Here is a 23,693-nt window from a genome sequence, read left to right as displayed (position 1 = left end):
CTGTTTCTGTACCAGGAGGAGACTCTGGAGACTCAGCTCAGCACAGAATCACTGAGGAACCAGAATCCAGGATAGAGAGTTTTAGTGAATGTGGTGTTGAAGGTGTGGAGGTGGATCAGAGAGTCAGAGGAGACTCTGTAGAAGGACAGAGTTCCAGCAGGAACGTCCACATAAACTGAAACTCTGTGAGAGACTGAGGAAGACCTGATGGATGTTTGACTGTGATTGTGCCAGACAGAGCAAGCATCACTATGAGCAACCCTGTCTCCACAAAATTACGTTCTCAGACAACTAAAATGCATTTTTAATCACGTTGCAACAGAAACGTAATTGGTCTGGCGTTACGTTGATCTGTATCGTATTCAAAATGTGTTTGTTGCTTGTTAAATGGATGCTGCAGTCACATGTTTGTGGATACAGCGCGGTGGTGTCATGTCTTCTGTCAAGTACCACAAGAAAAGACAGGAAAATAAATCCTCCCTTTGCAATTTCATCGGGACGAAGTCCTCAGTGTGTTTTAATAATAATTCTCCTGCGCGGTGTTTTATTCTGACAGTGACATGAAACAAGAAAACTGGAATTAGTGTTGATTCAGTCTCCCTCGTAGTTTTCCCCTCGCTGTCATGTCATTCATACTTTAACACTGCCATGGGCCAGATCGGCCTTTTGGAATAGCCTCGTGGAGACTTCATTCCAGCTGCACGGCAGCAGTTTGGATTTCTGATTTACTTTGTATGTTGCTTACCGGAACGCTTTCATTTAGGACCGGAAGTGCGCGCTTCACTCCGCTTTCGTCGTTCTGTAACCAATCAGAGCGTGGCTAAATATTAAAGCTGTGCTGCAGCGACCAGACAGAACAGCGACACCTAGTGTGTCTGCATTGAAATTACATGTTCCTTCTTGAAAACCAGGGCAGAAAAGTTCACTGTGCCACATTTATTCAACCTTTTCAAAACGCTTTTTGTAATACGTTTTAGATGCAGTTTGCAGATGTTTCTGAAGATGTGTAGTGAATTCTCCTTGTATTATCAGACCACCCCTGACCAAAGTGCACTTCTTCAATATAACGTCTCAATACATGAAGTTTAAAGTTTAACAGCTGTAATGAGCAGCAGCCAGTTCAAAAAGGCGTCTACATTGATGGGTAAAATCAATTCTTCACGCACGTTTAACAGCTTTCTACCAGCATTCCTGTCTTGCATCATCTGCAGTAGCTGCTTTCCACCATCATCATTTTTCATTTTCCTTGTAGCTATCAACTATAACAACCAGTTGACTGAAGCAGCTGGTCCATGAGACGTCCATTTGGTGTTAACACCCCCCCTTTTTGTGACTCACACAGGATCTGAAGTAGAAAGTCTGAGTTAACAAAGAAACCTGACAACCACCATTAACTCTGACTGAGGCTTTAGTTTTTGTCGAGCCGGTGTACACAAAGTAAGCCTGCTTATACTGAACTTGCTTCATAGCAGCCCTCAGAGGAACAAAGTTAGATTTTTGGTGCCACGAAAATGTGAGCCACATTTCTAGATATTATTCATTAAATATTGTCAGCACAAACTGTAGAGTGACTAGGTTTTTCCGAGAACTAATCCTCTGTCACAGAATCCTGTAACATGACACAATGCTGACATTTCTTATTGCTGGGGGGCTTATTATTGAATAAAATCATCTACAAGGCTATATGTATGTACCTCAGTTGCTGAACTCCGAAGGCAAGACAGGGGCTCCCAGAATTCTTCCATTTAATTCTGCTGTTTTAAATGAGATGAAAATAAGATTCTATTAAAAAAATAAAGCAATATACTATTCATACTTGCATGTAATTGTGCAATTATGTAGTGCCCTGCCACAATAAATAAGTTCTTAAGTCAAAGTCAACTTCAAGTATTTGTAAAAATGAATTTAAATGAAGTAAAATGATTTATTGACAGGTAACACACAACACAGTGTGAAGTCAAAGACTTAACAGTGGGAGGGAAGCAATGCTCTATAACCTTAGGTCTGATGAGAAACTTGGAGCTTGGCCGGGCATTTCTCTTTAGAGGTGTTCTGTTTCTCCATCCAGCCTCAGTTGTGATCATGTGGTTATGTGATGAAGACTTTGGACAGCAGGTACAAAAAAGTTTACTGGTGCAATTGAAACCCCTTTCTTTGTGTGGCGTGGAGAGGGAGCTCTAAGAGGAGGGGAATGGAGAATGGGGAAAAATGGCTAGGATTCAAATAAATGTTGCGACAACGCCACCCAGGGGAATTTCACCCCCGGGACATTCAATTCAACATGATCAACCAAGGACCATTAAACACTGAAGGCACACAGGTTCATATTCACTTGGGCAGAGACGCGTTTCCAAAAATATAACAATTTCTTTATTAATTATGGCATTAAATATAAGAAGCAAGCCACCAGTTTAAAATAAAGAATCAGAAGTACTAAACTTAAACAATAAAGGGAGCAGGCTGGCTTACCATGGCGGCAGGCAAACAAAAAGAACCAAAAAGAAGAAAAAAGGGGTCCAAATAATCACACCTGTGACACAACACACCAAGGAAAAAGGGGATCCGTGAACCGCCACCAGGGATTAAACTGCCGCCGAGGCTCATCAAACCTGCACAAAAGAAACAAATAATTAGTACTCCTGATTCAGCAGTGCTGGTGACCAGACCAATATACGCAATTAAAACACACACACACACACACACACACACACACACACACACACACACACACACACACACACACACACACACACACACACACACACACACACACTCACTCCACACAACAGCATTTAAAACACAGGTACAATATGGGGCATAATAATCCTCATAGCCTGAGGCTTTTAACATCAGAAGTACGATGCAGTAACTCTAACACATTGGCGATAAGCCTAATGAAAATACACGCCAACACGGTCAAAAACAGCGAATTGTAGACACTAAAAAGAGAGCCGTAACAAAGAGAGCCGAAACAGTAGTGATGGGACAAATGAATCGAGGCATCGAGGCGTGTCTCGAGTAAAAGTGGGCGTGTCAGATGAAGCTTCGCTTCGAGGCTTGGGTCGCTTCTGAAAAAGTCACGTGACCGATGACAAACGAGGCCTCGGTTTGTGCAGATCACGTGATTGGTTCGTTCAACGTATCGCTGTCCCATAAAAACGTTTCAGATCTCGAGCCACACTGTGGGTGTTGTTGGCGTTTGTGGAGAGAGGAGTGAGAGCGAGTTGTAGTTAGTATTATTCAGTAAGTATTATTAGTTAGTATTATTCGGTGTGAAATAGCAGTAGCTGGAGGAGTAGGAGAAGTGTAGGAAGAGCAGCAGTTTAGATTATTTCCCAACTGCAGTGCTTTGGTGTGAGGCATTATATATATTTTTCTTTTACATTGGTTTATGGGTTGTGTAAAATTATGGGTGTTTGTGTGTCAGTTTTACCATTTGTAAATGTCACTCCTGTATTTGGTGTCTGCACCTTCTGTCACCTTCTTCAGTCATATGGGAACTAGACACTACTTTGACGTGTATGTAAAGAAGCCACTGGGAGCCACAGTTCTACAGCAGGGCCTGCAAAGCATGTGTTAGTTTCTGTGTTACCTATTCTGAAAGACAACATGTGTAAGTGAAATATGTACAAAAGTTTTATTTATTATTAATAAAATGAGCTGTAAATTATACACTGGTGTTGGGTAATGATTAATTCATGTGATGGTGCATATATATATATATATATTTATATTTATATTGTGGTGACAGTGATTTTACAAGAAAACACTGTAAGAACATTCACATTCCTGCCAGTTCCATGTTTGTTGGTTGTATCACAAATACTCTCTCACAGACGGAGCAAGGAAGAAAGAGGAAGTCCTCACCTGTGTGGGAGTATTTTGAGTTGACTGCTCATAATAAGGTTTTTATGTGGGAAAACTCATAATATATTGGATACCTGCCATATATTGAACTATCAGTCCTAATATGTATGATTTTATTAAAGGTGAGGTGTTCCAAGGAGCTGGAGAAATATTGTCCAAAAAAAAGAAACCACCTAAATCCCAGCTCTGTGGAAAAATTCTCATATTTTTGAATAATATCAAATAAAATGCTGTCCCTACTTTAGTTTTGCAATGATACCACAAGCACAGTCACAAAACAAAAAGAAGCACAAGCACATTTTATTTATGTCGCCCTTATTACAATTAAAAGTATTTAAACACTTTACAGAGATCCAGAACCTGACCTCAATCAAGCAGTCAAACTACAGATCTCAAATCTCTCCCCATTTGTTTCCACTTTCCTCTCTATCTCTGCTGTCAGGAAAAACAGACACTATATTAAGTATATTACATGTTTATTGGCATTATCATTTAAACACAATTCAAAGCTTCACATAGCAAAGCCAGTGTGTCATTATAGGCACTCTGCCTGTTTTACTTTTATTTGTCCACTTGATGGCGCAGTAGAGCAAATGAAGCACCATGAAGCTTCGAACCATGAGTGAACCAACTGGATGGAAAGCCTCAGTGCTTCATGAAGCTTCATCTTGCCATCACTACGAAACAGCAGGCCCGGCGAAAAGAAAGAGGTCACAAAAGAAACGAAACAGCAGCCAGTCCAGGGAACGATGGCGTCCAGTGAACCACGCGTTTAGCTGCAACCTAATAAAGGTAAACAATTGAGCATAATTATCATTAAATAACATCACCTGGGCTTCATTGATCACTTCATCATTGGAGCGATACATACCCGGTTAGCCGTGGCGCAGCGTAGCAGCAATGCAGGCGGAGGCAATCCAACGAAAACAGCAGCAAATAGACTGCAGCAACCACACAACAACACATGAGTTAACACATCAGATCACATAATACGGACCACGTAGCTTACCCTGTCGTCACAGAAGCACCCACGGCACGCTGAACGGAGCGACCCGTCTCCCAGCGTCACTAAACAAAGTAAAGCAGGCTGTCACTAAATGCACCGCACATCACATAAAGATGGAAGGGAAAAATAGTGATGTTACAGTCGAGCCAGTTTGCTCGACACAGTGCCGAGCGTTTGAAGCGAAAGTGTTCCGAGACGGTGTTTCGATCCCTTCTTTTGAGAGACGTTAGGGAGAGTATACATTTAGTTAGAATTTAGTTTAGATATATCTAGTTGCATTTCATACATTAAATAACACACAGATACATATGCATAGATTCACTCATACACAACACACATTCATTCACAGAAACACATATACATATATGCACACAAACATACATATATAATGTTTGCTAGTTAGCTAGACTGCAAGATTGTCTTAAGGACATTAAAACCTGGATGACTTTTAACTTCCTACTGCTAAATTCAGACAAAACTGAAGTCATTGTATTTGGCCCCAAACATCTTAGAAACTCGCTTTCAAAGCAAATAGTTACTCTGGATGGCATCACATTGGCCTCCAGTACTACTGTGAGGAATCTTGGAGTTATTTTTGACCAGGACATGTCCTTTAACTCACACATAAAGCAAGTCTGTAGGACTTCCTTTTTTCACCTGCGTAATATTGTAAAAATCAGGAACATTCTGTCTCAGAGTGATGCAGAAAAAGTAGTTCATGCTTTTGTTACTTCCAGGCTTTTCTATTGCAATTCCTTATTATCGGGTTGTCCAAATAGCTCTCTTAACCATCTACAGTTGATCCAAAACGCAGCTGCGAGAGTACTGACAGGAGTTAGCAAAAGAGATCATATTTCCCCTATACTTGCTTCTCTTCACTGGCTTCCTGTTAAATCCAGAATAGAATTTAAAATCCTTCTTCTGACATATAAAGCTCTTAATAACCAATCTCCATCATATCTTAAAGATCTGATAGTACCTTATTATCCTAGTAGAACTCTTCGCTCTCAAACGGCAGGCTTACTTGTTGTTCCTAGAATTTCTAAAAGTAGAATGGGAGGCAGAGCCTTCAGTTATCAGGCGCCTCTCTTGTGGAACCTGCTCCCAGTTTGGGTTCGGGAGGCAGACACCCTCTCTATCTTTAAGACCAGGCTTAAAACGTTCCTTTTTGACAAATCTTATAGTTGGGGCTGACTGGGTGACCCACAGGGGTTCGGCTTGTGTCTTCATTGCACAGCTGACTCCCTCTTGGACGTCCCTTCGTTCTGCCCCTAGTCATGCTGCTATAGGCCTAGGCTGCTGGGGGACTTTTCTTGACGCACTGAGCCCTTCTCTATCTACCTTTACATTTAATATGTATACCGTTATTGCAGTACATTCACTCTGTTTCCCCCTGTGCTATTTCTCCGAGTGTCCCTGGTCCCAGAGCTGGATGCTTCAGATCTGCGGTCGATGTTCCACCAGCTGGTCCAGTCTCCATCATGTCCACTGTGGGATGCTGCTGCTGACCTTCCTCCAGCCCTCTGCTTCCAACTCCCCTTTTTCCACCAGTCAACTCTGCATTGCCTTCACTATACTGTTATGCTAACTTGAATTTTACTGCTAGCTATATATGGAGTATGTTTAATGTCAGAGCCGTACATCATAAGAGTAAACTATGAGTCAGTTTTCAATGTTAGCTTATACTTTGTCTGTGTCACATATCCTGTCATGCATGTATCCAAATGTGTGTTGTGTTTTCCTTGCTTTCCCACCCCTCCCTCTTCTCCCATCCCTCCCCCTTGCCCTCCTCTGTCCTTCTCAACCTGCCCGGCCAGCAGGCAGATGGGTCCCCCCTATATAGAGCCGGGTTCTGCTCGAGGTTTCTTCCCTGTTAAAAGGGTGTTTTCCTTGCCACTGTCGCCTTTGGGCTTGCTCTGGGGGTCAGGCATATGGGTTCTGTAAAGCGTCTTGAGACGATTTGATTGTAATTGACGCTATATAAATAAAATTGAATTGAATTGTTTTAAAACATTTATTGCAAGTACAAAGCAGTGTGAGACAAGCAATCTTGAGGCTTTTTCATTTTTTTCCACTTGGATGCAGTTCTGACACAGGACCAGCAGATGTCACTCTTCTGGTTGTGTCAAATGCTTCGAAGCAATGTGTCATTCTTGAAGCAGATGTGTCAAAGTGGTTCATTGCTTCATGAAGCTTCAATTTCACCATCACTAGGAAAAAGCCCATTACCTGTACCAACGATGTTATGTATGCCCCGATCGATCACGCCAGATCCAGCCCGCTTGGCTGCAGTTACCACCACAGGGAGAGCTCAAGAGAAAGTATGAGACCGAGGTAAAGCCACCTACCTGTGTATATATATGCAGCGGCGCCGGATGCCGCCCCGCTGTCGCAGCGACGATTGAAATAGCGCAGTGCCACACAGTGGCTAGGAGGGAGAAACCATCCGGCCACATCTGCACAAGTAAAATGTGGTAACTGCAAGCTGTTTCTTCTGAGATCCGTTTATGATGTGCTGTATTGTTTTATGATGACCAATTTTAAGATTGTGTCAAATTTTCAGGGTGTCTGAAAACTTTTTTCCCCTCACTGTATCTGTTAAAGCATGAAAATGTGCCGTTATAAAAATGCCACTATCTCCAGACACATACAGTGCCTTGTGAAAGTATTCGGCCCCCTTGAACTTTTCAACCTTTCGCCACATTTCAGGCTTCAAACATAAAGATATAAAATTTTAATTTTTTGTCAAGAATCAACAACAATAGGGACACAATCGTGAAGTGGAACGAAATTTATTGGATATTTTACACTTTTTTAACAAATAAAAACCTGAAAAGTGGGGTGTGCAATATTATTCGGCCCCCTTGCATTAATACTTTGTAGCGCCACCTTTTGCTGCAATTACAGCTGCAAGTCACTTGGGGTATGTCTCTATCAGTTTTGCACATCCAGAGACTGAAATTCTTGCCCAGTCTTCCTTGCAAAACAGCTGGAGCTCAGTGAGGTTGGATGGAGAGCGTTTGTGAACAGCAGTCTTCAGCTCTGCCCACAGATTCTCGATTGGATTCAGGTCTGGACTTTGACTTGGCCATTCTAACACCTGGATACGTTTATTTGTGAACCATTCCATTGTAGATTTGACTTTATGTTTTGGATCATTGTCCTGTTGGAAGATAAATCTCCGTCCCAGTCTCAGGTCTTTTGTAGACTCCAACATGTTTTCTTCCAGAATGGTCCTGTATTTGGCTCCATTCATCTTCCCATCAATTTTAACCATCTTCCCTGTCCCTGCTGAAGAAAAGCCGGCCCAAACCATGAGGCTGCCACCACCATATTTGACAGTGGGGATGGTGTGTTCAGGGTGATGAGCTGTGTTGCTTTTACGCCAAACATATCGTTTTGCATTGTGGCCAAAAAGTTGGATTTTGGTTTCATCTGACCAGAGCACCTTCTTCCACATGTTTGGTGTGTCTCCCAGGTGGCTTGTGGCAAACTTCAAACCAGACTTTTTATGGATATCTTTGAGAAATGGCTTTCTTCTTGCCACTCTTCCATAAAGGCCAGATTTGTGCAGTGTACGACTGATTGTTGTCCTATGGACAGACTCTCCCACCTCAGCTGTAGATCTCTGCTGTTCATCCAGAGTGATCATGGGCCTCTTGGCTGCATCTCTGATCAGTCTTCTCCTTGTTCGAGGTGAAAGTTTAGAGGGACGGCCGGGTCTTGGTAGATTTGCAGTGGTCTGATACTCCTTCCATTTCAATATGATTGCTTGCACAGTGCTGCTTGAGATGTTTAAAACTTGGGAAATCTTTTTTTATCCAAATCTGGCTTTAAACTTCTCCACAACAGTATCTCGGACCTGCCTGGTGTGTTCCTTGGTCTTCATGATGCTCTCTGCACTTTAAACAGAACCCTGAGACTATCACAGAGCAGGTGCATTTATACGGAGACTTGATTACACACAGGTGGATTCTATTTATCATCATCAGTCATTTAGGACAACATTGGATCATTCAGAGATCCTCACTGAACTTCTGGAGTGAGTTTGCTGCACTGAAAGTAAAGGGGCCCAATAATATTGCACGCCCCACTTTTCAGGTTTTTATTTGTTAACCCTTTAAGTCCCCCCATTGTACAAGTCCGCCAGGACATATTTTTACATTTTTACATGCTGTAGTGCCATTTTTTGGAGTATTTTTATTTGCTTTACATCAAAATGACCCTGATATCCCAAATTTTAATAATATGTATTTAGTTATGTCTTAACTACTACAATAAATTGCTTAAAAGTGCAATACACCTTAAAACAATGAAAATCGTTTTTGTTTTTTTCACAAATATTTCAAAATACAGAAATTGCATAGCTAGATCCCTCAGTTTTGTGAATGTAAAAAAGTTGCACAATATCCTTTAGAACCACAGGAAATTTATTTGGAGTCTGTACATCACTTGCTTTTTGAGATATGGTCAATTTTGTAAACTGAAAATCCCCCGAAAATAAAGAACAATGCAAAATTTGCAAAGACACAACATTGGTATCAAAAGAAACTGTTTAAAATAGTGCAATCAAATTTCTAATTGTGCCAGATACTTATGAACACATATATTTTATGTACAAAACCATGATAAGACCATAAAGAGTGCATTTGAAAATAAAAGAAAATCTTTTTTACTGAGTTCAATCAGAAACAGTGTTTTGAGGGCTGCCTGGTCCAAGTACTTGGACAGTTTGATGGAGAAGGGTTGTCCACATATTCTAACAGAGGTGGCTGGACATCTGGCCTCCTTTTAGGCAGGAAATGTGGCAGAGAAGGTAAGCTGTCAGGGTCCTTCTCAGTTTTCCAGCCATCTGTAGGAAGTGCCTCTGGCCAAGAGCGCTCGCTGGTGGAGCGGCTGCTGCAACCTCTCCTGGCTGGAGCCAGGGCTCTGCCTCTCCCTCTGGCTCTCGCTCGGGTACCAGGAGAGCAGGAGACCTCCATTCTCTCCTCTTCCTCCTCCTCGTCCTCCTAATACTTCTTTCCAACATTGTCAACACTGCACACAGAAAAAGTTTTGCGTTACGTTAGATGTTTGCAGCGCATGACTTGTAAAAATGATGCGTATTTTGCGCAGTATGCTTTCGGCGGCGTTACATGTATATCACGTTTTTTTTTTTTTTTTTTTTTACTTTTTTCCAACTCAAAACAAGCAACTTCTCATGAATATATACTTACATGTCATTGGAATGATCAATTCCTTCGATACGGTTGGCTGCATCCGCGCTGGTGACAGAATTGAGGCCAGATGGGTGGCTGGATGCTTCATCCAACGCTGTAAGTTGATGGAGAACTACGCGGCAGATGTAAAATAATTTGGCGCAACCAAGTTTTTGTGGCTCCATAACTGTGTGATAGTGGGTCAAAGGTGTGTTTGATGGATGTCTGGTGTGTGTGGGCTGTGTGTCTGAGTGTTTTTGTAAAATAAAGTAGGGGTGAAACCGAGGGAGAGAGTGCACCCCTGTGCAGGCTGTTTTTCGGGTTTGGCGGAAAAACTACAATTCCCGGCAAACACGTCACTTCCTGTTATTGGGGACGGGAGCCTCTCAGGTATGGACACGTAAGAATCATGTGACAGGTTGTGGCCACACCGTGATCACGTTTATTTCAACTGAGAAGCCCTGCAAAAACCCGCGGTCTCTGTTTATATAGATTTACGCCGTGTGCGCTTTATTGTGTATTTTTACAAACCCATCACTGCAACGAGAAAACACTCTGAGACCTGGTAAATATGTGAAATGATAGACTGACTCCCCAGATTTTATATGCAAAAAGAATTATTGATCTATCTTATCTGGTTTCAAATCGACAGCCAATCAAAAATCAATATGCAAAACGTAGCGCCGGCGCTACGTGGGGCCTTAAAGGGTTAAAAAAGTTTAAAATATCCAATAAATTTCATTCCACTGCCACAGCCGAATGGTTTCTCCACAGTGTGAATACGTTTGTGAATTCTTAGCTTTGTTGCTGTGATAAAAGTCTTGCCACACTGCTCACAACTGAGTGATTCATCTCTTTTTGCTGTTGTTGCTGAACCATCTTTATCGTCCTCAGAGGTCCCACATCCCACTCCATCGTTGTGTTTACATTTCTGAAGCAAAAGACAAAGATAAAAACAGAGGCAGTGATGGAAGAGCAATCACGAAAAAACTGAACCTAAAAGTCTCAATTCCATGTAGTTGGACATGAGGCTGAAACAAGATCAAGAATCTGCAGACATGCTAGCAGCTTTGTCATTAGAAACCTAGAAACGTGTCAACAGCACACTCACAATGTCAACAAAACTATTTTCACAGGCCGATAGTTTTCAGCTTTCTGCACGGTAGTTTTAGAATATTGGGTCGTAAAATCTGTCGATCACCGTGAAAAGCAAAGCAGAGCTGGGACTGATGGGATTGTACCACCAGGATCTCTTGATCCCCAGACTTTCCGTTAAGTTACATTACTGGAGAAATGTACAATATGAAAAGCATAAAACATCAATGTCGAGATTTAGGTCTTAATGGCAGCAGGGTCAATTCAGACCACCAACACTTTCTAGTTTCTCCTAGGGGATCAGACGTTGATACCAGTCCAGAAAAGATCTGTAATTCTGCCACTGAATTCTGGATTTGACACGAACCACCTGGGCATTTGTTGTGCAGCAGTTACACAAGCGTTCACCATCAAACAACAAAAGCAACAAAACAGTAAAACAGTTAAAGGAATAGCAATGATTAAAGGAAATGTTTTAAAAATGTAAAAAAAAAAAAAAAAAAAAACACAGTAAAACAATTACAAGCAAAATAAAAGCCATTTAAAGAAAAATCTAACAAAACATAAGAGACAGGGACATCGACAGCAATCTTGGTCTGCTATGGCCATGTTGTTGCTTTCAAAAAACAAGACGTCCAAAACAGTCCGATTCGTCTTTTGAAGAGGAGGTTTACGACTCACTAATTTAATAGGCACACGCGAAGATCTACCATGATTCTAAAAACAAGTTTGAGATTTATTTATGTAAACACAAGTTAAGTATTCTCCGTTGCTGACTTTCTCAGAACTCAAAAATAACGTAATTTAGTGGTTGATAAACGGTCTCACTCCTTCAACACAAAAAGCAGAGTCCTCAAAGCAACAGCTGATCGCTCTCCCTTAATCAAGGGAGTGGGACGGCTCAACAAGTGGGAGGCAGGTGAGCAGTTAATAATAATCAGAATTAGCAAAATGATCAAAATAACTTGAATAATCATTATCATCTCAATAATAATAATTTGATAGATCATCAATTAATAGAAATAGGATCCAAAATGGTCATTTAATCAGACGTAGTAAAAGTTTTCAATAACGGCAACCGATGTAATCAGGTACAGGACTTTTCTTTGGGGGCAGCACAGTTGAGTAGTGGTTAGCACTTTCGCCTTGCAGCAAGAAGATCCCTGGTTCAAGTCCCGGTCTGGGCCTGGGATCTTTCTGCATGGAGTTAGCATGTTCTCCCTGTGCATGCGTGGGTTTTCTCCGGGTGCTTCGGCTTCCTCCCACAGTCCAAAAAATATGCTGAGGTTGATTGTTTACTCTAAATTGGCCGTAGGTGCGAATGTGAATGTCTGTATATGTAGCCCTGTGACAGACTGGCGACCTGTCCAGGGTGTCCCCTGCCTTCACCAGAGTCAGCTGGGATAGGCTCCAGCACCCCCGCGACCCTAGTGAGGATTAAGCGGTGTATAGAGAATGGATGGATGGACTTTTCTTTGGTCTGCACTGTTTGAGACACCAGATTACATTGCCCACATCAAGAAAGGGATTCTGTGGAGAGGCTGACATGAGACAGTTTTTAGTCTCAGCATGTTTAGCCCTAAAATCATGGGAGTCAAACCTGACATAAAAACTGTTTAGACTTTGAGCCAGCTCTAAATCACAATTATAACCACTGAGCTGAACTCTCTCATTGACACATTAATTAGTGATCAGTGATCAGATTCATGCCGTCCCAGACTGAACTGAGGTTGTTCATTTTGAGCTGAGACTCAAGTTTGTCTTTGTATTGTCTTTTGTGGGTCCTGATCTCCTACTTCAGTTCCTTCTGTCGGTTATACAGATTTAGTGCATTTCCTTCTCTGAAGACTGTTTTCTTTCTGTACAGTAGGTCTTTAAGCTTCTTAGAAAGCCATGGCTTAGTGTTTGGATGTAGTTTTACAGTTTTTTTCAGGAATAACACTGATTTCACAGTCTGTGACGCAGCTGCTCACAACATCAGTCGGTTCATCAATATCAGCTGAGGACTCCTTAAACACGTCCCAGTCAGTAACCTCCAGACATCCCTGCAGAGTGTGACAAACTTTCACTCTGATGTTCTGCACTTTGCCTTGCTTCAGTACAGTGGTAGACAGGGATAAGGAGGATGCAGTTGTGGTCAGAGGAACCCAGAGGAGAAGCACCTTTCACATTGTTGTAACAGATCAAAGATTTTGTCACATCTAATGGGGCATGTGATGTACTGATGGAAGTCTCTCAGTGTGTGTTTTAGTGTGCAGTGGTCTCTGGATGACCTGATGGATAAGCCCACAGGTATTTATTTCACTGGCCTTTGGATGGATATAGACAAGTTTCACAAATATCTGGGGAAACTTCTGAATATGGAGGGCACAGTGAAACAGAAAGCAGTTCTAAGTCAGTAGTGCACAGTTTCTCCAGGACAGTGTCAGATTTACACCAGCGCTGTCCTTGTCCATTTGGAAGACCCACTTGTGCCCAAGCTTTCATTTGCTGGCTGATGTTGCTTCAATATTTCCACATAATGTTCTATCCTCTTGATGCCATCTATTTTGTGAAGTGCACCAGTCCCTCCTGCAGCAAAAACACTCCCCCAACATGGTGCTGCCACCCCCATGCTTCATAGTTGGGATGGTGTACTCAGGCCAGCATCTTCACAAGGTCATTTGCTTTTGTTCTGGGGTTGATGAGCACATTTCCCTCCAAAACAATCCTAACCTTAACCAATCTCCATCTTGAGCAGTAGGATGGCTTGACATTCCCATGGTGTTGATCTGTGCATGTAATTATTTGGACAGATAAACCTCAAATCACAGCAATCTGGAAATTGCACCCAAGGATGAACCACACCTGTGGAGGCCCACAAATGTCTTCCTGATGTCTTGGCTGATTTCTTTAGATTTTTTAATGTCGTCACACAAGGAAGCAGTGTGTTTGAGGTGTGCCTGAAAATACATCTTAACCCTTTACGCTTCAGTGCGTAGTTGGTGTACCGCCGGCGGTACACTTACTAATTTGCATAGGAATTTCAAGAATGTCCGACGGCTGCAAACGCGATTATACAAACACTATACGCCGATGGAAAGCTTAGATTCTCATGAATCCGCCGGTATAAACCACTTTCAGATGTGATTACCACAGCGGGTGAGAAAAACACATTTGTCCGACAAAAATAAATATTCATCCATCCGTTCTCTATACACGGCTTCAACGCACACAGGGCGACTCACATTTCCGGGTTCATTATTACACACAGAAAAAAAGATTCCTCAAAAAACGGCCATAATCCAACCTTTTACATCCAGACAACACAAGCCAGTAAACTATTTTGTCCAAAACATGTCCTGAAGTCGGTATAAAATCCACGAATCGGTCGTTTTCAAGGAAATGCACCTCGCGATGTGCGTCCAATATTCCCTGTATTTTTCATCATTTTTTTTAATTTAAAAATAGAATATTAGCGATTTTTTGTACTGAAAACGGCTGGAATTGACTGCAGCTTAAAGGGTTAATCTATCAAAAGCTTTCAAAGCCAGGACATCATTATCTTGAAGGTATAGTCTTAGTGGATGCAAACTTCTGATTGTGAAGAAAGTAATAAAAATTCTCTAAAAAAATAAATAAAATAAATCTCTCTTTCGTTATTCTGACATTTAAAGATAATTTTGGTCATCTTAACTGACATAAAACAGGAGAAGCATTGCCAGATTTAATGTCAGATTGTGTAAATTAAAAAAGGGTTATGTGTCATTTATACAGTGTAAGTAAACTTCTGGGTTCAACTGTCTGAATTTCTTGAGAAGGTAAAGGCTGGTAAACTCACAATGCTCAAAAGTATTATTCTCTACCAAAGAAAATGCTGCTCTTTACCTTCCTGAACAACTTGCTTGAAAAACAATACATTTCTTCTGTTACTTATCTTCATCACCATGCAAGACATTTTCAGAAAGTATGATCAGCAGCTAGTTCAGCCTCAAACAAAAAACAAGCAGCTTCCTAGCAGTCCACCATTATATCCTCAGTACAGCTGCTTCTGCAGAGCTACATCTCTCCAGCCAACGTCACCTGGCTTTGGTCGGCCCATCTAACCAACTGGAGCAACTTTAGACATTTTAAACAACAAATGAATGATAATAATGTTACAGTGGTATGTTTCTCACTTTTTGTGAAGAATCCATGTTTCCTCCGTTGTTGAGCTCAGACTAAATGGCTGCCAACATTCCTCTGCTCCTCCGTCAGACTCTCCTCTTCCTGCCAATCACATCAAACACATCTTCATTAGGATACCACAAGTGTCAGAGTGTCCCATATGTTCATCAGCCAACACAGAGGACACATTTCAACTCAATAGTTCACTTTTAGCTCTTTTCAGTTTCACCTAAAACTGATACAAATGAACTTAAACTGTTAAAAATAAGGAACATAGACAGAAAACAGACATGCTAAAAGAGAATAAAGAGAACATAAAGATGCTACTGCAGGTGATTCAAGACAGGACTGCTGGTAGAAAACTGTTCATGCTGTAAGTTCGTGAATGTATTTTACTGCTCAGTGTTCTGTTTAAAGGCAGCTCTCACTCCCTGTTCTTTGCACTCTCCCATAGTGTCAAGTGTCCTCCCACTTTCAATGACAGGTGATTCTCATTGATGATTTTTCTCAGTTTGTGCAGTTTCCCCACTTGAAAAAGGATGTTTCATCTACCCAGGGTTTGAGCAGGACTCCACTCATCAATCAGACAGTTGCTTTCTTTCTTTTCCCTCTTTTATTTTGCAGTGGTCGCAAATTCATATCTCTCTGACCGCACTCAGTTCATTCAGTTAAAAACATTCACATCCCATTCATCTCCCCTCTCCTCCGGTGTTCCCCAAGGCTCTGTTCTTGGTCCTGTCCTCTTCATCATTTATCTTCTTCCCCTTGGCCATATATTCCGGAAATATAACATACAGTTTCATTGCTATGTGGACGACACCCAGCTCGAACTCTCCTCCAAACCCACTCCCACCCCACCCCCCCACCTCTGTGTCTGTCTCCAGGAAATCAAATCCTGGTTCTCTTCCAATTTCCTCAAACTGAATAGCGACAAAACTGAGGTTCTCCTCATTGGCTCCAAGTCAGTTCTCACGAAAACCAATAGTTTCACCATCACCATTGACAACTCCACCTTTTCTCCCTCCCTGCAGGTCAAGAGTCTGGGTGTCGTCCTCGATGGCACTCTGTCATTTCAAAGTCACCCGATCTGCATACTTTCATCTCCGTAGCATTAATCGCCTCCGTCCCTCACTCACTCACTCACTCCTGCCAGCACCGCCATTATGGTCCACTCTCTTGTCACCTTCCGCCTCGACTATTGTAATTCACTTCTCTCTGGTCTTCCACTCAAGTCCCTCCATAAACTCCAATTGGTCCAAAATGAATCAGCCCAAATTATCACCAGGACACCCTCTTTCCACCACATCACCCCAGTTCTCCAACAGCTTCACTGGCTTCCAATCACTCACCGTATCATCTATAAAATCATTCTGCTAACCTTCAAGGCCCTCCATAACCTCGCCCCTCCGTACCTCACTGATCTACTGCATATAAACACACCCAGCCGGACTCTCAGATCATCTTCCTCTCTCAGTCTCACCATCCCCCCTGCCCGCATGACCACCATGGGCTCCAGAGCCTTCAGTCGCGCTGCTCGCCTCTGGAACTCCCTCCCACCTGATATCAGAAACATCAACACACTACACATTTTCAAATCCACTCTCAAAACCCACCTGTTCAAACAAGCTTACTCTCTTTGACCTCCAGTCCTCCTTCTGTTTTAAAATTGCAAAATTTTCTTCTTTGAAATTTTAAAATTCTTATGTTTTAAACTGTGTATTTTGAATCTGTTTTTATTCCGTTTCCTCTGTACGGTGACCTTGAGTGTCTTGAAAGACACTTATAAATAAAATGTATTATTATTATACAGAGGTGGCAACTTCCATAAGTCCATACGTTTAGTTGATAGATTAAGGTGAAAAACCTTTAAACAGAACACAAAAGGACAATGTTCGCATTACTGCATTCAGCAAATAGTAACAACCATTCCTCATGGACATTTTCACCACATTGGCAAATGCCACTCCACTCAATTTATGTTTGTCAACCTCAACACCACATAAACTGAAGCGACAAATCAACCCAATACTATACCACACATGAATTTATCTGCATTTTAAAGAGCTGATTTTGAATCACAGTTTAACAAATTACTCTGAGCATTTTTATCAAAAGAAATTTTAACCATTTTATAATTTTTACTTCAAGGTTTTAAAATTATTTAAAGTGCATAAAGTGCTTTTAAAGTGCAATCCTTTCCAGATCCAATAAATAAATAAAGGGCATCGTAAAAACCCACCATTACAAACAGGATGAATTCACTGGTCTTAGCTGGAACCCTCTAATTAGCACCAATTAGCCTGCAATCTTATTTTCAACTGAACAATTACAAAACACACAGAAATTATTGGTAAACAGACAAAGTTGACAGCAAGCCGCTCGTGGCTGACGTCGATCTCCGTGGCTAATGCTAATGCTAACACATACTGCAGTGGCACACATCGGCAGCTTAAACAGTCTTTTAGAGTCTCCAGAATTCTGCTCTTACCGGCTGCAACCCGGATTTTGGAGATGAAAGCAATCCTGCACAGTTTGCCGCAGATCTTGATGCTTTCCCAACAGAAACTCACGGTCACTCTTTGAACGCGGTCATTCATTCTCAGTTCCTCCTCAGTGCTGCGTGTGTCCCCTTTTATGCCGCCGGTGGCAAACCTGCAGCCGCAGATTGTTTCCGCCCCAGCTGAGTGTAGGACCTGTGCGTAAATGCTTCTCCTTTGAGTTCTCAGCTCCTTCCACTTTAACTTGACACTCATTCATAAAACACATCAAAAATAAAAACAGACATTGTGCCAAAGTGTTTTCCTGCAGACATATCAGACTGGTTTGACAAATGAAATGAAGCAGTTTAAATACTGAGGTTCAGACCCTCCAGTATTACTGATCATAGAGACAAACTAACATATTGAAATGTGAAGGTTTAGACCCAACAGTGTTAGAAATGATGGAGATTCATCAGACTCATTTAAATATTATTATTATAAATATGTATAAAATGACCACAATATGAAATTTAACACAACTGGGTAAAAAATGACCAAAATAATACATAAAACTAGCAGAAACATGTATAAATTAACCATAATATGTGATAAAAGCACCACACATATGTATAAAATGGCCAAAATATTTGATAAAACTATCACAAATATGTGTAAAATGACTAAATTGTGACGTAAAACCACCACAAATATGTTCAAAATGACCAAAATATGATTGAAAACTACCACAAATGTGAAGGAAAAATTACTCACTTTCTCACTACTGAGGTGTCCCTTCAGCTGTTTGTTCATGTTGGTACCAAGTCACCCCAAATTACAACGACAAGATGTCACCCTTGACCGATGGTTCTCCTAAACTGAGGATGCAAACCTGCTTATGCTCTCTCCTTCCCTAATATAATCCGGAGACAGACAGATGCTTGGTAAAGATAACATAGGAATGAAAGACAACTATTGGGCTGACAGCATAAGAACAACAAGGTTATATTGCAGTATTCTTGGCCGGATGGAGCCTGAGTTAACAGTCCTGTATCCATATTTGGAGTGTATCCTTAAACATGGCATGTCTCCCAAATGGTATACATACCCAAGGCCAGAGAGACTCCTTAGAGCTGATGCTGCCAGTGCTCACATCACTGTGTTACTCACTGTATCATGTCTCCTGATATCAGTAAACTTATTCTCAACATAAGCCATCTGAGTCTCCAGAATGTCTCTGAGTTTGCCTCCTGATTTCCTCTCCTGACATTGCAGAGTTCCTAAACAAACTGGTGTCACGAGAACAGGATCTCCACACAACAAAGACTGGTAAGTGCAAATTTTAACAAATTTTGCAAACTGCCATGTCTGAGTTTGGTGAGATTATGTACCTGTTAAGATTTTTTGTGGATAATAATTTCTTATGATACCGAATCTGCGATTGTCTGATATCAAATTTGGACATTACAGTTTTTCTCCATTGGTTTGGCTCATTTCTTGAAACCGAGATGACATTCTCAAAACAACATGGACAAATACCAAAAGTAACCTGCAGCTGCTGACAACAGAATGGCGTTTCTCATCGCTTTCATCAAATTACAGATGCTTTAGTACATGTCTCAATTGTTTTACTGCATCTCTGTTTTGGTTATGTACAAGTAGCCTAAAGTTAGCACAATTAACTGACATTTAGCACATTTTCCAAATGAATAGATATTCCTGATCTCGCTGAATTAGCTGATTCTCAGTCAAATGGTCATCATCTCCAAAATGTGTCAGTATTGGTTCATTGTGTGAGCCATCATATGCAGAATAGTTTGTTCAATTGTCAAAATTGGTTTTGAATATAATACCATAAAATACATGTGTATATTTTTTTAAATACTTGGCAGTAAATGACAGTCAGGTGAAAGCAGAACTTGACTAACAACGGAGGAGTATCCCATATCTCACTTGACCAATCAAACAGTTTGATTAGTTCTCTGACAGGTGATGTCTATGATTGTGATTACTATACATATAGATATATAAGTAGATCTTGGCCAGGACCTATATCATTTGCTGTGTGAACATGGAGGTTCCAGGCCAAGCAAATGTTCAAGGACAACTTCCTGCTCAGGCAAGAGGACGAAGAGGACGAAGAGGACGAAGAGGTGTGAGAATGCGGGGTGGTGGTATTGGAGGAAGAGGCCGAGGGGCAAGAAGGTACCATGCTGTCCCAGATGAAATACGAGCCACACTCATAGACCATGTGGTCAACCACAACCTTACAATGGCAGAAGCTGTTCAGCCTAATGTGCCTCGATCCACAGTCTCCTCCATCATTCAAACATTTCGGAGGGAAAACCGGTATGCATGAAAACGCACAATTGAATGTAGTGTGTAGGCCTATAGTACAGTAAAATCCAACCTCAATATGATGTGAATTCAGGCCAACACAATTCGATGCTAACTATATGTATATGTATATAACATGCACACATGTGTATATTCGTATATGTAGAAATTATCCTCGGTGTCTTTGTCTAGGATTGGACAACAACCTTTCAGGGGTGGCAGAGGACAGCTGCTGAGTCAACAGCAGGAACAACATATTTGCAATTTCGTCATTACAAATAATGCTATTACCATCAGACAAATTCGAGATGCAGTAATTGAAGACAACACAATTTTTCACAATATCAATACAATAAGCCTATCCACAATAGACAGAGTTCTAAAAAAAATCAAATGACAATGAAGCAAGTCTACAGAGTGCCATTTGAAAGAAACTCTGAGAGAGTAAATTAACTGCGCCACCAATATGTACATGTAAGTCAGTTATTGTCGATCTAGAACTTGTGTAGAATATAGAACAATCCTATAGAAAATAATATTACTGATCTGTATTTTTATTTTATCTGTTTCAGACAATTATGGCACTCGAAGGGAATAAAACGCCTCACATTCTGGTTTTTGTGGATGAGGCTGGCTTCAACTTGGCCAAGGGTCGCAGGCGTGGTCGCAATGTCATTGGGCAGCGGGCCACAGTGGATGTCCCAGGCCAGCGAGGGGGCAATATAACAATGTGCGCTGCCATATCCGAGAATGGTGTGGCCACTCACATCCCGAGCCTAGGCCCATACAATACTCAAAAGCTTCTGACTTTTTGGATCAACTTTATACTTATCTAATCCCAGAAAACGAGAGGAACGACGAAGGACCTCACCTACCACGCTATGGGATTGTGTGGGACAATGTGAATTTTCATCGTAGCCCTCTCATTAGGGCCTGGTTTACTACCCATCCAAGGATGCTCATGGTGTTTCTACCACCATACTCTCCTTTCCTCAATCCGATTGAGGAGTTTTTTTTTCCTGCTTGGAGATGGAGAGTGTATGAACACCGAGCTCAAGACCAGAGGACCCTGCTCCAGGCAATGGATGCTGCGTGTGAGGACATCACAGGAGATCAGTGTAGAGGATGGTTGAGACATTCTCGCCGTTTCTTCCCGCGCTGCATTGCAAGAGAAACTATTCGCTGCGACATGGATGAAAATCTGTGGCCAAACAGAGAGCAGCACATTGATGATGAAGAGGAGGAGGGTGACCAGGAGAGGGAGGATGACCGTGACCAGTAAAAGAATTATAGTAATTGGGAAACTTTATTTACTCTGGGCAATGATTTCTTTTGTTTGTTTGCTGTACATGTAGAATAATTGATTTAGTTATATACTGAAAAATATAGAAGAACATTTTGTTTGAATAAAAACTGAGCTTGTGTCAAAACTTTGGAACCTGCTCTTACTGAGAAATACCTTTTTTATTTTGCAGTTTTACACAAATATCTTCTGTAATAGCTAGACCTCTGCTACAGTGACAAAACAGCTAAGCATTTTGACTTGCAGTGCTCACACAAGGCCAAAGGAACAACACATTTTGGGGGCATTGACTCATTATATAACAAGGAAATTTAGTTTTGACATATGGCTAAACTGTTTTGACAGAGATATGTGTTTGTGCAGCGTATCCATGGTGTTATGCTGAGCATTCCAGGTTTATTCTGGCAAAAGTTCAAAGTGACTGCAAATGAGACGAAGCTATTGAGAAGGATCTTTGCAATTTTGGTGGCACTGACATTTCACATGAGAAAAGGACTAGTTTTGAAACATGGATGAACAGTTTTGGGAAAGATTTGTGCTTTTGCTATTTATCTGAAATGTTGTGCGAAACTGTAGGTCTGTTTGGCCAAATGATCTTTTAGTTTTGAGAATGTCATCTCGGTTTCAAGAAATGAGCCAAACCAATGGAGAAAAACTGTAATATTGGGGGGGAAACACCTGCCCTCCAGCTTAGTTCTAGCAGTGATTTATAAACTTTTACTGCTGAGATCCACACTAGAACATGTTGGAAATACACATTGATTTTGTGTTGAATGAATTGTTGTATTAGTAATGACTGAAAAAGTACAGATAGAAGGAATAATGGGTAGGATCAAACAAGGCATTCACAACCAAGAAAAATGCTGAATAAACCAGGTCAAAAAACGGGAGAGTATCTTTGATGGAATTCAATATGATCTCAGGAACAGCTAAAAAGAATGACCTAATTTAAGACACGTCACTCCTTTACAAATTTGAGGACCACTGTGCAACAAAATTTCAGATTTTTTTTGCTTGTAACAACATTCTAAGCAGCCGTGTGACACCAAAATGTTTAAGTATGTGACATGCGAGAAACCTTATAGTTCTCCTGCTCAGTTTGAGACTACAAGCCCACTGACACAACAACTGAGCGATATACTGGTTCTAAAGCCTTAATACGTCCCTGAAAAGAGGTTAATGTTGGTATGATGATCCAGAATCACTCCTCCACGATCATTTAAAGCTCCCGGGCACACAGGCTTTGTGGTCACTCAGAGACAGACACCTACAGCTGCACAATGACTGGGGAGGAGGACAGAAAATGAGGACCAGATTTTCACAAGCCTCGAGTTCTCTGTAGTAACAACGCGAACTGGATTTCCCCAAAGGTTACATATTCCCATAACAGCAAAGTGGAACTTATCTTTTTCTGACCGTGTGATATTGGGAGTGTGGCGTGAGAGCGTGTGAAGGGACTGAGTTGTGTGTGTCTCACGGCCAAAGAGTGAGAGTTGACAGCCCTGTAAATAGATACAAAAATATTCAGAGCAAGTGGAGCAGCTAGCTAACGCTTTTTACAGTTTGGTTTACATTTTCAAAATCATATTTTTGAAATCACGTTTTTTTCTGTTAAACAAATCACGGCTTTTATTTTGAAAGAGATAACTGGAAACGTTGTTTATCCGTAATTTCGCTAACTTGACTGAACGTGGGCTGCAGTTATTATTCCAACATCAGTATGATGTACAAATGCAGATGGACTTCATATATTTCACTATGCAGCCATTTTTTATTTATGTCCAGTATATTTTATAGACATAAATGTTTTTCGCATGACTGTTTTAGGACATATTTTTAAATAATGTTTTTATTGAACATTCATCTTACATATATTCCACACATACATGCAGGTTTTTTTTAAAGCTTTGATTAAGTAATTGAACAATGAACAAATGGCTGAACAATTGCAAAGCAAATTAAGAAAGAGAGAGAGAGAGAAAAGGAAGAAAAAGAAAGAAAAAAAGGGAGAGAGAACAGAGTGTAATGGGTTTAGGAGGGTTTAAGTATACTGGGGTGGTGCTGCTGGTTAATAAGTAGGTTCTGTGTTTGAGATGGAGATCCATTTGTACCTGCACATATATAAACATATAACATATATATAAATATCTACATACACACATATTTACATACATACCTATATATCCATACACACATATATATATATATATAGATATAGATATACAAAAGGGTAATTATACTTGATCCGTAGAGATCAATATGGG

General features: G+C 41.0%; 1 protein-coding gene and 2 long non-coding RNA genes across 4 annotated transcripts in view; 1 reads left to right on the top strand and 2 right to left on the bottom strand.

The window, feature by feature from the left end:
* Positions 1–6,182, bottom strand: part of LOC127532064 (uncharacterized) — an 80,329-nt gene extending 74,147 nt beyond the window's left edge. For both annotated transcript variants that reach the window (XR_007939311.1, XR_007939312.1), the window contains exon 1: positions 4,877–6,182. This is a non-coding gene — a long non-coding RNA (uncharacterized LOC127532064). The remainder of the gene's footprint in view (positions 1–4,876) is intronic.
* The window catches only part of LOC127532016 (zinc finger protein 239-like), a 147,386-nt gene that overhangs the window by 13,164 nt on the left and 110,529 nt on the right, over positions 1–23,693 (top strand). The gene's annotated exons all lie outside the window — the stretch shown is intronic.
* On the bottom strand, positions 9,281–18,037 carry LOC127532087 (uncharacterized). Its single transcript, XR_007939339.1, has 3 exons — positions 17,801–18,037; positions 15,324–15,414; positions 9,281–11,002 (listed from the first exon to the last, which is right to left on the bottom strand). It is a non-coding gene; the product is annotated as an uncharacterized LOC127532087 (long non-coding RNA).

Source organism: Acanthochromis polyacanthus, chromosome 22 (genome assembly GCF_021347895.1).
Source record: "Acanthochromis polyacanthus isolate Apoly-LR-REF ecotype Palm Island chromosome 22, KAUST_Apoly_ChrSc, whole genome shotgun sequence".
In the NCBI taxonomy this organism is placed as follows: domain Eukaryota; kingdom Metazoa; phylum Chordata; class Actinopteri; family Pomacentridae; genus Acanthochromis; species Acanthochromis polyacanthus.
Note: the sequence above shows the minus strand (reverse complement) of the source record. Positions and strands in the feature narration are given on the sequence as shown.